Below are 14408 nucleotides of genomic sequence, written 5' to 3'. Positions count from 1 at the left end.
TCAAGCACTTATCTATTTATTTCCATATTATTGTCACTATATTGGATTTGTGTCATTGGATTCCACATTCACTTTAATTTGAATGTAGCGCAGCATTTATATGGTTTATATTAATTTGAAATATAGCGCCAAGTTCGTACATTGCTGAGCAAAGTCGCAAAATTGTTTTCAGTGTCTGATGATGAATTTCTCCACGAATCATTATCACTCAATTCTGCAAGTGGTTCTGATTTACTATCGCTGTTCTCTAGCTGATCTAAACCCGCTTTTGACCTAAAGGGACACTTTTTGGACGCCATGGACTTTTCTAAGTTTCCAGGCAGAAAGAACAATCAAAATGCAGACAGGTCACAGGACAAAGCACTAGGGACAAAATGTATGTGAAATGGGTTGAAACAGCAATGTTTTACTATGTAAAATCGTTTTGAAAAAATTACATTTTTTTTAAATTTTCAAATTTCCCGCCGGCGGCGGCGCCCGTACGTCCCGACGTCACAGGGACCGGAACACAGGAGGCGGATGCTGGCATCTGCCGGAGGAGATGGCCGGGGATGCTGCAGGGGACACATCGTGGGAGCGAAGGTCAAGGTAAGTGCTGCAGGGACTCCCTATGCAGCGCCGCATGGTAAGCCCGAGTGTAGCTTGGGGTTACCGCTTTTGGTACAGACATTTTACCCCGAGCTACAGTCGGGAATACCGTTAGGGAGGTTAAACAAGAATGGAGTACATGGGAGGACACCACGGAGGAAGCCATTGCTGCCCAAAAAGAATATTGCAGCATGTTTGAAGTTTGCAAAAGAGCACCTGGATGCTCTACAGCACTACTGGCAAAATATACTGTGGACAGATGAAACCAAGATTGAGTTGTTTGGGAAGAACACACAACACTATGTGTGGAGAAAAAAAGGCACAGAACACCAACATCAAAACCTCATCCCCACTGTGAAACATGGCGGAGGGAGCATCATGGTTTGGGGCTGCTTTGCTGCCTCAGGGCCTGGACGGATTGTTGTCATTGATGGGAAAATGAATTCCAGAGTTTATCAAGACATTTTTCAGGAAAACGTACGACCATCTGTCCGCCAACTGAAGCTCCGCAGAGGATGGGTGATGCAACAGGACAATGACCCAAAGCATACAAGTAATTCAACAAAACAATGGCTGCAACAGCACAGAATACGCCTTCTGGAGTGGCCCAGTCAGAGTCCTGACCTCAACCCGATTGAAATGCTGTGGCATGACCTTAAGAGAGCGATTCACACCAGACATCCCAAGAATATTGCTACACTGAAACAGTTTTGTGAAGAGGAGTGGTCCAAAATTACTCCAGATCGTTGTGCAGGTCTGATCTGCAACTACAGGAAACGTTTGGTTGAGGTTATTGCTGCCAAAGGAGGGTCAACCAGTTATTAAGTCCAAAGGTTCACATACTTTTTCCTCCCTGCAATGTGAATGTTTACATGTTATGTGTAATTAAACCATGGCAACATCTAATCTTTGTGTAGTATTATGTTCAGCAGACTGTGTTCTTCTATTGTTGTGACTTAGATGACGTTCAGAGCACATTTTATGCCCAATTCATGCAAAACTCCACGTAATCCCAAGGGGTTCACATACTTTTTCTTGCAACTGTACAAGTGCTGCCTAAGAGCAAACACAAGATTTATTTATTACAGTTATTTATATAGCTCCAACATCATCCCCCTCCTTCATGTTATTTACAATCTAAATCTATCCTATATACATATGTAAACACACCGGGGCTAGTTTGGTCAGGAGCCAATTAATCTACCAGCGTGTGTATAAAAGGTCAGAGGTATAACTAGAACCTTCAGGGTTCCGGTGCAAAAAAACATGAAGGGCCCTCTGACCCCTGGCCAGGGGCCAGGTCCCTTCTCTCCAGGCCCAGGGCTCTTCACACTAATCCCAGGGCCCTTTACTCCCATTGCAGGGCCTTTTATTACGGTCCTGCAGTGGGACCCTTTCACATGGTCTGCAATGGGCCCCCTTCCTGCCGTCTTGGGTCCCCCCCACAGTGGCGGAATGCCAGGGTCCGGTTGCAAGTGTGACCTTTGTGACTGATAGTTCTGCCACTGGTGTCAGTAGTTTTTATTTTTGTTATTTTATTTTTTATTTTTTTTTACCATTTTATTTTAATTTGTTTTACAATTTTATTTTTTTATAATTTAAAAAAATTTTTTTTAGGAGCCCCATTGGGGGGCTTTGGTGGAATATCAGGGGTCAAAACAGACCTCTGATGTTTCAACTTTGTGTACTATTAGTTGGGAGCTGTTCCGATGGTGGCTGTATTAATTAAAAGGTTTCTGTGGGAAAATGAAAAATTACAGGAGAAAAATGCCATTACATTTTGAATTTTTCATTTTTAGTGGAAACTAGTCAGTGCAGAGGGTAATGGGAGAGGATGGTGTGTCAAAAGTGGCAAATTTGGGAGGGGGCTTTAGTTTTGGAGGAATGAGACTCTGGATTCTGTGTTATTGGCGACAGAAGATGAAGGATTGAAGGCTGGGCTGGAGATGGAATGGATGGTTGGGATGGGGGTCATAAATAAGGAGAGAGCTTGGGAGGGGGAACTTTGGTGCTGAAGGAGGGAGGCTTTAGGGTTATGTGTTGTTGGTGACAAAAGATGGAGGTGGGATGGATGGTTGGGATGGGTTTCCAGTGGTTTGGAGGATGAGAGAAGTGAGTTTCTCTGCGAGCTGCAGGATCGCTGTTCAGTGGAACTGTGATAAAATGCTGGCAAAATACATGAATGACATTTTTGGGCAGAGCAAAATTATGGCTGTTGTAGGGGAGAAAGGAGGTAGTCTCAGTGGACAAATGACTGATGGTTACAGCAGAGGGTTGGATAATGGAGTGGGCTGTTAGTTGTTAGGAGGGTGAAAGCATCCCCGCAGCAGCCGGCAGGAGAGTGTGTGTGTGTGGGGGGGGGGGGGGCAAAGAGAGTACAAAGAGGTCTGGGGCAGCAGGACCTGGATGGGGGGGGCATATAGAGCAACCGATGCACTCTATTTTCCTCCTGTAACTGCTGCACGCCTGCAGGAGGGAGAGGAGTAAAAGTGGGCTTTCAGCGGCTACAGGATCCAGGTGTACAGGGGAACCACACGGCCCCATGGAGCATGGGGCTGGGTCACAATTGCAACCCCTGTAGCTACGCCCCTGCCCTAGGTTCACACTTCTGCAGGCTAGTTGCGGGTGCAGGAATTGCACCTCTTACCACACCCTCAAACACCTGCAGCCAAATCGCACTGCTCTTAGGAGTCATGCAAGGCTGTCATTCATTCTGAATGGCACCCCCACGCATCTTAGCCCACACCGTGTTTGTGGGTACAGGAACCACAAGGAAATTTCATGGTCAAAAGGACTTTGCGATTTTCCTGCCAGCCACATTTTTAAAAAGCTGCATGCACCTTTTTTCTGCAAGAAACGGGCATATTAGAGCATTCAAATGAATGGGCTGCCGTACCCGATCAAATGCAGGCCACATGGCCCACAATAGTGTGAACCTTGGGTAAGATCATGTTATGGCCATAATTAGGTGCTAAGTGAACCCCCCACAGCGCTGTAGGGATTCTTCTCCCCCACCGCAGCTGACATACTTGAAATATGTGAAATCTGTTAACAAATAAACTTCAAGTCCCATCTGTCTCCATGGTAGATGGACTTGTAGTTACCAACAGAACACAAGTGCAGTAATCACTGCAATCATAAGTCCATTGACTATCCAGTGACAACAGTATGCTGCTGCTGGAGCCTGACATTGCACCTGCCATCCACTGATCACAGTTACAATGCTCTGCAGGCTGATTTGCAAAAAAAATGTACATTTTTGGGGCAAATATACGTATTCATTTATTTTTTATTTTTGATAACGATGTACATAGCCTTTAACCGCTGCTGCTAACTGCTACAGGGCGGCACTGGTGCTAAAAATCATGTATATATGCGTGATTTTACATTTCCGGCTAGGGGGTGAGCACGCCCTACTCGCGCAGTCAGTCGCAGGCGCGGCTGTCAATCATCGGGTCTCGGCCGGTGATCACTCACCGTTGCCCAGTGATTGTCGAGCATCTCCGACGGGGGGAGAACTGTTAGTAAACAAAACAGTTCTCCTCCCTGTCAGCTTGTGCACACTGCTTTGCATGGCTGTGCACAACACAGCCATGCAAAGCAGTGTGCTTACAGTGAAGCACTAACACAGCCCCTAGTAAAACAGCACACTGTTATCCCTTTGATCAACCCACATGTTAACCCCTTCCTGCACAGTATCAGTGCTCTTTATTAGCACTGATCACTGTATTGGTGTCACTGGGGATGTCAGTGGCACCAAGTCAGTTCCCCCCCAGTGTCAGAATGCCAGCCGCAGTCCCGAAGTCCTGCTATAAGTCGCTGATCACCGCCATTACTAGTAAAAATTAAAAAAAAAAATCCCAGTATATATCACCATTTGTAAACGCTATAACTTTCATGTAAACCAATTAATTTACACATATTGGAATTTTTTTTTAGAAAAGACATGTAGCCGAATACATTTTGGCTTAAAATTTATGATGAAATTTGATTTTTTCTCAAAATTATCAGTCTTTTTTTTATAGCCAAAAAAATTAAAAAATGCACAGGCAATCGATTACCACCAAAAGAAAGCTCAATTTGTGGAAAAAAAAGAACATAAATTTAATTTGGGTGCAACTTTGCATAAGTCGCTGATCGCCGCCATTACTAGTAAAAATTGAAAAAAAAAATCCCAGTATATATCACCATTTGTAAATGCTATAACTTTCATGTAAACCAATTAATTTACACATATTGGAATTTTTTTTTAGAAAAGACATGTAGCCGAATACATTTTGGCTTAAAATTTATGATGAAATTTGATTTTTTCTCAAAATTGGCAGTCTTTTTTTTTTATAGCCAAAAAAATTAAAAAATGCACAGGCAATCAATTACCACCGAAAGAAAGCTCAATTTGTGGAAAAAAAGAACATAAATTTAATTTGGGTGCAACTTTGCATGACAGCGCAATTGTTAGTTAAAGTAACGCAGTGCCGTAATGCAAAAACTGGTATGGTCAGGAAGGGGGGTAAATCCTCTGGAAGGAAAGTGGTTAAAATATGACAAGATGAAAAGTTGCAGCTGCTAGTCTGTAAAATTGTACTTCTGAACTAGTTCAGAAAGGTCTTTTAGAAGTACTGCACAACTTAACATGTTCCATGGTATTTATTTGTTCTTTGCATCTCCAGATCAAACCAGTGACCTTTGATGTGCATATGATGTCAGGAGCAATCCTACCAGTAAAAATAAATAAATACATAAATAACTTGTGTTTCTGGTTCTTTTCCTTTTCCCGCCGGCCACATGCATACATGCAGCGTCTTGGCAGGTGGCCTTTAATGCTGAGTGGCCACGTATACAATATGTGTCTATATGTAAACAGTTTACTGTACAAATAGTGCATTGACAATTAAGAAAAAATAAAATAATTATTATTTTTGATTAGCGCTGCACTATTTGTATTGTATTTTGTAAGGTTCCTTGTAACTGTTAACCTGTGCCAGCAGCTTTTTATTTATCATTTTTAATCTTAGCACAGAAATATGCATTTATGTTAAACAGTTTAACTAAACTGTTACAGAAAGCTCCCAATGTATACTTGCAATTGGGAGCTTTCGATCACGTGACCGCTGTGACAGCCAATCACAGAGGTCACATGATCGGAATGCCCGCCTCTGCCTCCTTCTATTTCAAGCCACTTAAAAGGCCAAGAGGCAGTGGCAGGGCAGGAAGGGGTTAATACATTGTATGCATTAAAGTAAAAAAAACCTCCACTAGCTGCTGCTTTTAGTATCACAAAAAAGAATACTAAGTTTAGTTTTTATCTAAAGTAACACTGTTGTTTTAAAAATAACAATGATAATAAGAAAAACGCAAAAAAAAGCACATTTTTCTTTTTTTTTTTATAGGTAGCACATTTTTCTTTTTTTTTTTTAAGGTATTTTAGTCTATAGATTGCATAAAAAATAAAACTATTTTGCAAGAAAATATAACAGAAAATGGTGTTGCTGGTCCTGAATGAAAATACATGTACTACTTTGTTACCTTACATACTGACAAAGTTACCACAAATACTAACTTTGTATTCTCCAGGGCCTCTGCCTTCAAAAAACATATAATGTTTTGGGGGGGGGGTTTAAATGGTTTTCTAACCAAAAATGCTGATTTTTTTTAACGTGTGAAAAATTTAAAAATTGCTTCAGAGGCCTAGTGCTTGGGATACACATACTTCTATCCTCAGGCAAAAAAATGTTTAAAGAAAGGGGCAGACTCAATGGACCACTTGATCTCTTCTGCCATCAGTCTTCTATGGTTCTAAAAGCAGAAGTCTCAACTGCGTGTCTAAACATGTATATGTGGAAGCCATGTTTTACGTCACCTCTATTTCTTGCATCTCTGGTTCTATCTATGGGAGGACAGACACTGGCATATACATGATAACATTGATATAAATTACCTGTGAGCAGCCGCATCAGTTGGCTAAACAGTCCCATCTTTGCACAGAATGATGGCAATAATGATATTCTCAAATATCGCTTTATCTAACCAGTAAAGGAAGTCTGACTTTGTGGTCTCCTACTCTGGCTGCCCTTTTACGTCAACAGACGTGAGGAAACACAGTGACCCCAATGAGTCATTTGTTCCTCAGACAATGTTCGGAAAACTGCCCTGAGACAAATACTGCATTACTGTAGCCCTTGTTTCAAATCCCATTCAAGACACTATCTGCATGGAGTTTGTATGTTCTCCGTGTGCTTGCATGGGTTTCCTCCGGGGACTTCGGTTTCCTCCCTGGTAGGTTAACTGGCTCCTGTCTAAATTGGCTCTAGTATATGTATTTGAGAGAGGGACTAATGATTGTAAGATCCTTGGGGGCCATTGAAAATTTCATTGTGAAAAATGCTATATGCCTGGATGTATATGGACTCAACTGTTTCTCAGTCACCTGCCTAGAGTGAGCATGTGATGTTAGAGGAATTCAGAGTTTCATTCTTGTACCTGGTCAGTGATTTGGAAAGGAATGAATCCTTTGGATCCCCATGACAGCCAGGCAGCTACAATTCTGATAAAGAAATTAGCCAATTGAGCTGCTTTGGTATTTCCTCACTTCAGATTTCCTGAAAATCATGTCTGTACATAAGAGTTCACAGAGCAAAAGATGCCACAGATGTATTTATCTAACCTGAGTGATAATCAATGCCTTGGCTGCTCAGAGTCAGGCTAATTGGAATGTTAGCGCTTATTCACACCAGTGGGTGTATGATGGTCCGCATAAGGCTGGCATGCTGATGTGCATTGTGTAAGGATGGTGTTGTGAAAATGATTTGCTGTGTTTGCTTCTTTTGTTTTTTGTTTTTAATTTCATAAAATGCCATTTTTTTTTCAACTCTATGCACAACAGGCATGCTGCATTTTTTTACACAATGCACATATAAACAGAGCACACAGAGAACAATTGTTTTCTATGTGTTCTTGTGTTGAGCCTGCATTGCTTAATGCTGATCAACACAGCTCAATACAACTGGTGTGAATTAGTTGAACTGCTGGGCAAATAAAAAATGACACACTGTACACTATAGTGCCAAAAGTATTGGGATATTTGCCTTTACACGCACATGAACTAAAGTTGGCATCCCAGTCTTAGTCCGTAGGGTTCAGTATTGAGTTGGCTCACCCTTTGCAACTATAACAGCTTCAACTCTTCTGGGAAGGCTGTCCACAAGGTTTAGTAGTGTGTCTATGGGAATGTTTGACCATTCTTCTAGAAGCACATTTGTGAGGTCAGGCACTAATATCGGATGAGAAGACCTGGCTCGCAGTCTCCACTCTAATTCATACCAAAGGTGTTCTGTCGGGTTGAGGTTAGGACTCTGTGCAGGCCAGTCAAGTTCCTCCATCCCAAACATGCTCATCTATGTCTTAATGGACCTTGCTTTGTGCACTGGTGCGCAGTCATGTTGGAACAGGAAGGGGCCATCCCCAAACTGTTCCCACAAAGTTGGGAGCATGAAATTGTCCAAAATGTCTTGGTATGATGACGCCTTAAGACAGGGGTGTCCAAACATTTTTGGAAGAGTGCCAGATTTGATGAAGTGAACATGTGCGAGGGCCGACCATTTTGCCTGACATTCTGATGAACCATTAAAATTAAATGCAAATGAACTATTTTATGCAAAAGTTTATTTAAAACGGCATACTTTTCATTTTGTGACTTGGATGACAAATCTAAACAGGTGTTAAATCACTCTGCCTTTAATCTCAAAAAAACAGGAAGCTGAAATATGTCAGGAACATTAGAAAGTACATTACACAAAGTATGAAGGTTGTCTGTCAACTTTTAAGTTCAAAAAATGTGAACAGGAACATAACACCAAGTATACATGTGTTCAAATATATTTAGAACTGATTTAGACCAACTGACATTAACTGAGATTTTACAATGTATTCCTCTCAATTGAAAAAAAAACTTGCCTGCACTAATGTGAAGGGTGAAACTGAGATCTGGACTGCAGCACATAGACTAGGTCTGGTTCAAAGGCCGTGCTTTTGATGCGCAAAATGTCACGCAGGTGAGAGTCACTTAGTCTTGTCCTCACACGGTTCTTGTTAAAGTTCATAACAGAGAATGTCTTCTCACACAAATATGTTGAGCCAAACAAGCTCAACATTTTCTTAGCCAATGTTCAAATCTCTTGAAACCGGCTCTTATCCAGTTGGCGGTAAAAGTTCACAAGAGAGAGCTGTTGGTGATGACTGCGTAACTCGCTGTCACAATGCAGCTCAATGAGCTCGAGCTGCAGCTGATCTGGAGCATTGTCGGGGTCAACAGAGAATGGAGAGGAGAAAATGCTGATCTCCTTTTCAATAGCTGCAAAATCTTGAAAGCGCCGTTTAAACTCCCCAGCCAGAGATGCGATGTCCGCTGCATACCTGCTCGTTTGTGCACTGATATCATCCTGTGGAAAACTGTTCATTATTTCCTGCAAAGCTGAAAAGTGAACAGTATTGGGCTGCGTTTGTGACAAATGCCTTAGGAAAAGTTGCAGCTTTGTTCCAAAGGCTTTGAGGTGTGAATAAAGCTGGTTCACCCTGAAGACTCGTGTTCAGTACATTCAGATGCTTTGTTATGTCGACTAGAAACCCCAAATCAGCCAGCCAAATAGGATCAGATAGTTCTCGCATTGGTTGTCCCTTTGTTTCCAAGAATTCTCCAATTTCCTTTCTGAGAGAGTAGAAACGCTGCAGTGCAGACCCCCGACTGAGCCATCTTACATCATTATGATATAAAACATCTTCGTATTCAGCCTGGAAATCCAGTAAAAACAGTTTAAACTGGCGGTGGCACAGGGCTTTAGAGAGGATGCAATTAATGGTCTTTAGCACCGCTTTCATAACATGATCATATTTGAGATGTTTAGCACAGAGAACTTGTTGATGAATGATACAATGAAGTTTGATAGCGTTGCCTCCTTCTTCAATCACCTTGTTACAGATTAGGGTTGATAATCCACTTCGTTCACCAGTCATGGCAGGTGCCCCATCAGTAATAATCCCAGTAACCTTGTTCCAAGGCAGTTTCATGTTATCTATGGCAGAACTAACAGAGACAAATAAATCTTTTCCTCTTGTTTGGTCCTTAAGGCTCTGGAGGTCAAGCAGCTCCTCAGTCACATTCATTTCATGGTCCACCCCTCTCAGAAAAATCAGCAACTGAGCTGTGTCAGAGAGGTCCGTGCTTTCATCACAGGCTATTGAAAAGAAGTCAAAATCAACTCCTTTTGACGTTAACTGTCTCTTAATATCTGATGAAATTTCTTCAATTTTCCTTGCTACAGTGTTACGAGCCAGGCAAATGTTGGCAAACTCTTGCTTCTTCTCGGGACAGATATTCTGCACCATTTTCATGACACATTTTTTGATAAACTCACCCACAGCAAAAGATTTACAATTTTTAGCAATTAACGCTGCCACCTCATAGCTAGCCTTTGTGGCATTTTCATTTGATTCACGGGCTCTTGTAAAAAATCGCTGTTGTGACATTAAAACAGCTTCAAGTTGCTTCAACTTTTCAGTGCGGTCGCGCCCTGTTAGCTTGTCGTATGTGCTATGTCTCGACTAGTAGTGTCTCTTGATATTAAATTCCTTATAAACAGCCACAGTCTCTTGGCATATCAGACAAACACAGTGATTCCGTATTTCAGTGAAAAAATATTCCACTTTCCACCTGTCCTGGAAGCTGCGGCCCTCACTGTCAACTTTTACGTTTCTTATTTGTAGTTGCCATTATAAAAATTGGCCAGAAGGGGAGAAGTTATGTAGAGACTACGAGGAGCAGAGGGTGGAACAGCAAAGATAGGATACTGTAACACAGGCAGACAATAGCAGGCTGTGCAATAGTAACAAATCAGATAATCATGGCATTATAGCACAGTGATGGACAGTCAGGGTTTAATGAAGGGTATTACAGCTTGCTACCAGATTCCTATATGCTCCCTTGTCTGCTTTAATGTATCCTGAGCACAGCCCGGCCTGCCTGTCAGTGTGTTGTCTGTGTTTTTTTTACTTTCAATATTCTGCCTTAATGGTGGCCCTTGTGGCTTTGTGTGGAGGCTCAGCACTCTCTTGACGTCATCAGCCAGCACAGGGAGAAGGAAAGCCCAAATCTCGCGAGATCTCGGAGGTCGCGAGATTTGGGCTTTGTTTCTCCTTGCACTGTCCCTCGGCCCACGTTCCGGACCCCACAGATGAGCTGCCCAATATATAACTTATGGCCCTCCACTAGTGATTCTGCGAACGCCACTGAGGACTCCAGGGATCTGTCGAGCGGGAATTGACATCATCAGCCGGCACACAGAGAAGGAAAGCCCAAATCTCACGAAATCTCGGACGTCGCGAGATTTGGGCTCTCCTTCCTGCGCCAGCTGATGATGTCAAGTGCCGCAGCTAGAGATCGCTGGAGTCCTCAGTAGCTTTCAGGGAATCACTACCGGGGGCCGTAAGTTATATATTTGGGTAGCTCACCTGTGGGGCCGTTTCAGTCTGGAACGCGGGCCACAATTGGCCCGCGGGCCGGACTTTGGACATGCCTGCCTTAAGAGTTCCCTTCATTGGAACTAAGGGGCCAAGCCCAACCCCTGAAAAACAACCCCACACCATAATCCCCCCTCCACCAAACTTTACACTTGGCAGAATGCAGTCAGGCAAGTACTGTTCTCCTGGCAACCACCAAACCCAGACACGTCCATCGGATTGCCAGACAAAGAAGCGGTCCAGAGAACTCGTCTCCATGATCTAGAGCCCAGTGGTGGCGAGCTTTACACCACAGCATCTGAATCTTTACATTGCACTTAGTGATGTAAGGCTTAGATGCAGCTGCTCGGCCATGGAAACCCATTCCATGAAGCTCTCTACGCACTGTTGTTCTGCTAATCTGAAGGCCACACAAAGGTTGGAGGTATTTAGCTATTGAGAGACAGTTGGCGACTTCTGAGCTCTGTACACTTGAGCATGCGCTGACCCCGCTCTGTCGTGTTATGTGGCCTATCACTTCATGGCTCTTGTTCCCAGTTGCTTCCACTTTGTTATTATACCTATATACAATAGAGGAGATGGGACTTTCAGGGTGCATGAACATGAATACCAAACATTAAAAAGTTATATCATTTTTATTTTGTATTATTGTAACAAAACACAAGAAAGGAAAAAATACAGAAACATAAAAACAATTTCAGTTCTAAGAATACAACTGAGATTGAAACTTGGTTAGGTAATTGTAGTTACTCCCTACATGTTTTGCCCTCACGGGCTTCTTCAGGGGAGATTTTTTTAGGAAATTTCTACCGCCAAGTTAGTCATGGATGTGAAAGCTCACGGAGCTAGGAGAAAATGACCTAAAAAATCTTAATTGGCCTACATGTCCAAAACAGTTGTAGAGGATATAATGGGCATCAAATATCATCTGTTAAATGCTTTAGAAGGATATATAGGTATAACCTAACAAAGATCTATTTGACCTATACGTTCACAACCATAGGAGAGGAAACAATGGACATCAAACATCCATCTGTTGAAAATTGCAGAGAAATATAAAAGTATATTCTGTCTTAAGGTCTAATTAGCCTATAATGTCCAGAAAAGATTGAAGAATATAATGGGCATCAAATATCCATCTAAGCACAACAGGATAAGGTTGGAAAATATAATGAGCATTCAGATACCGATCTGTTAAATATTGCAATTCAAGTAGCATGGAAAATGTGGGGAAAAAGGATTTTAATTGAAGATCAATTTCCAATTCCACTACTAGATGTCAGCAAAGGACTTCAGTCCAGACGATATTGGCTTTGTTCAGATCCAAAACATTCTCCAAGATACTCAGTATGCACTGGTGATTAGCAGAAAGACTTTATTATACCACTAACAGTTGACCGTGGAATATTTAGTAGCAAGGAAAGTTCACGGATGGACTTATTGCACAGGTGGCAACCTATCACAGTACCACGCTTGAATTCACTGAGCTCCTGAGAGCGACCCATTCTCCCACAAATGTTTGCAGAAGCAATCTGCATGCCTAGGTGCTTGATTTTTATACCCATGGAGGTGATTGGAACACCTGAATCCAATGATTGGGAGGGGTGTCCCAATACTTTTGGCGATATAGTGTATATGATGCAGTCTGTTATTATATTAACACAGCAGTGTTTGTTGTTTATAGTTCCCAACTGTAATATACCTTTTTTCCTTTTGATCCTGCCAGAAAGTCTGCTATTTTTCAACTTCCATTAAAGCCCAACTGAATTTTATGTTGAAATCAACTAAATACATTCCAGGTGCATAAAAAAAGTGTGCAAAGTCTTACCGTTTGTTTTCTATAGCAAGCAGTCACAGCTTAAAGTGGAACTTTAGGTAAATATTAAAAATGGGTGGACAGGCAGGATTTTTAATACAGAACTGACATGCTTTGTTTCTTCTGCATTAAAGCTACCTACCTGCCCGTCCACCCCTGTGCAGTGAGCTGCGCAGATGCAGCTCACTGTACAAATTCAGCAATGCCGAATTTGACAGCCCTGCTTGGCTAATGACAATGGCCAGCGTTCGAGACCCAGCAGCTGGTCCGCTCGAAGGTGTCAGTGGCCAGGCGGGGAGCCCCGGGACAGCACATCGTGGGATTGGATAGTATATTTCCGCTTTAAGTAGAAAAGACTGTCTCCTGTAGGCATGAGAAGAGAAGGACCTTTGCTCACTGTATGAAAGCAGTGTTCTCTCTGTAGAGGTCCAACGTGTTTCTTGCTGAGTCAGAGTTAGAGCTCTCCAATCAACAGGAAGCATGAGATATCCAGATTATATAGAGCTATAGTTTTGGCTCAGCAGAGGGCGTCTGACCTCTGCAGAGAAACCACTGCTTGCAAACAGAAAGAGAGGGTCCTTCTCTGCAGCATGGTTACAAGTACAAATAAAGAGGGTGAATTCCCCAAACCCCTCCTTCCCCCGTGCAATAAAAAACTGACAGAGATTCTAACTCTTACCCATTGCATCCAAAACAAAAATGCATTTACATATACTTTAATGTACAAAATAATTGGTGACAGGTATAACAATGTAGCCACCAGTGGTGCTAACTGAAAAAGTCCTTAAAGTGATACTAAAGGTTCATTTTTTTTTCTGTAAAATAACAAACATGTCTAACTTGCTTGCTCTGTGTAATAGCTTTGCAGAGAGCAGCCTGAATCCTTCTCTTCTCGGGTCCCGCACAGGCTCTCCTGGCTCATCCTTTTAGTCAGGTGCCCCCACGGCAAACAGCTTGCTATGAGAGCACCCGCTGCTCTGATTGTCCATTCACACATGGAGCTGCGGCTTAGCCCCGCCCCATCTCTCTCCTCATTGGCACCAGCAAAGGACCATTAGGATATGTATATAGACAATTTTCTGGTTTTTCATGGTTCTACATGGCAACATGCAGATGATATATAACTAGTTGCCAGGGAAGGTTATGCAGAATTATTTATTAATAAAAGAAACTGAAGATATTAGAGGATGCCTCCTTAACTCTACAATTGTCAGAACACCCAGGTAAATTCTGTAGTACCCGAGAAGGGTGTGAAATGATGACCACCCCCTCCCTCCTAGATTGTAAGCTCGAAAGAGTATGGCCCTCTACCCCTCGTGTGCTGTTTGTAGTTGCTGTAATGTTTCATGTATTGTCCCCCCCTCTATTGTACAGCGCTGAGCAAACCCTTTGGCGCTATATAAACCCGATGTAATAATAATAATAATGACCAGCTTTTTGCTCTGGAGATTGTCTCAAGGAAATTGACCTCGTGGAAGAAGCCCTCACCACT

At 42.4% G+C, this 14408-nt stretch overlaps 1 pseudogene; it reads right to left on the bottom strand.

Moving 5' to 3' along the window:
* Positions 1-8753: 8753 nt before the first annotated feature.
* On the bottom strand, positions 8754-9969 carry LOC149467370 (general transcription factor II-I repeat domain-containing protein 2A pseudogene; annotated as a pseudogene).
* Positions 9970-14408: the final 4439 nt, after the last annotated feature.

The sequence above is a fragment of the Staurois parvus genome, unplaced genomic scaffold, assembly GCF_062004578.1.
Source record: "Staurois parvus isolate SC_StPar_1 unplaced genomic scaffold, SC_StPar_1.0 ptg000114l, whole genome shotgun sequence".
In the NCBI taxonomy this organism is placed as follows: Eukaryota; Metazoa; Chordata; class Amphibia; order Anura; family Ranidae; genus Staurois; species Staurois parvus.
Note: the sequence above shows the minus strand (reverse complement) of the source record. Positions and strands in the feature narration are given on the sequence as shown.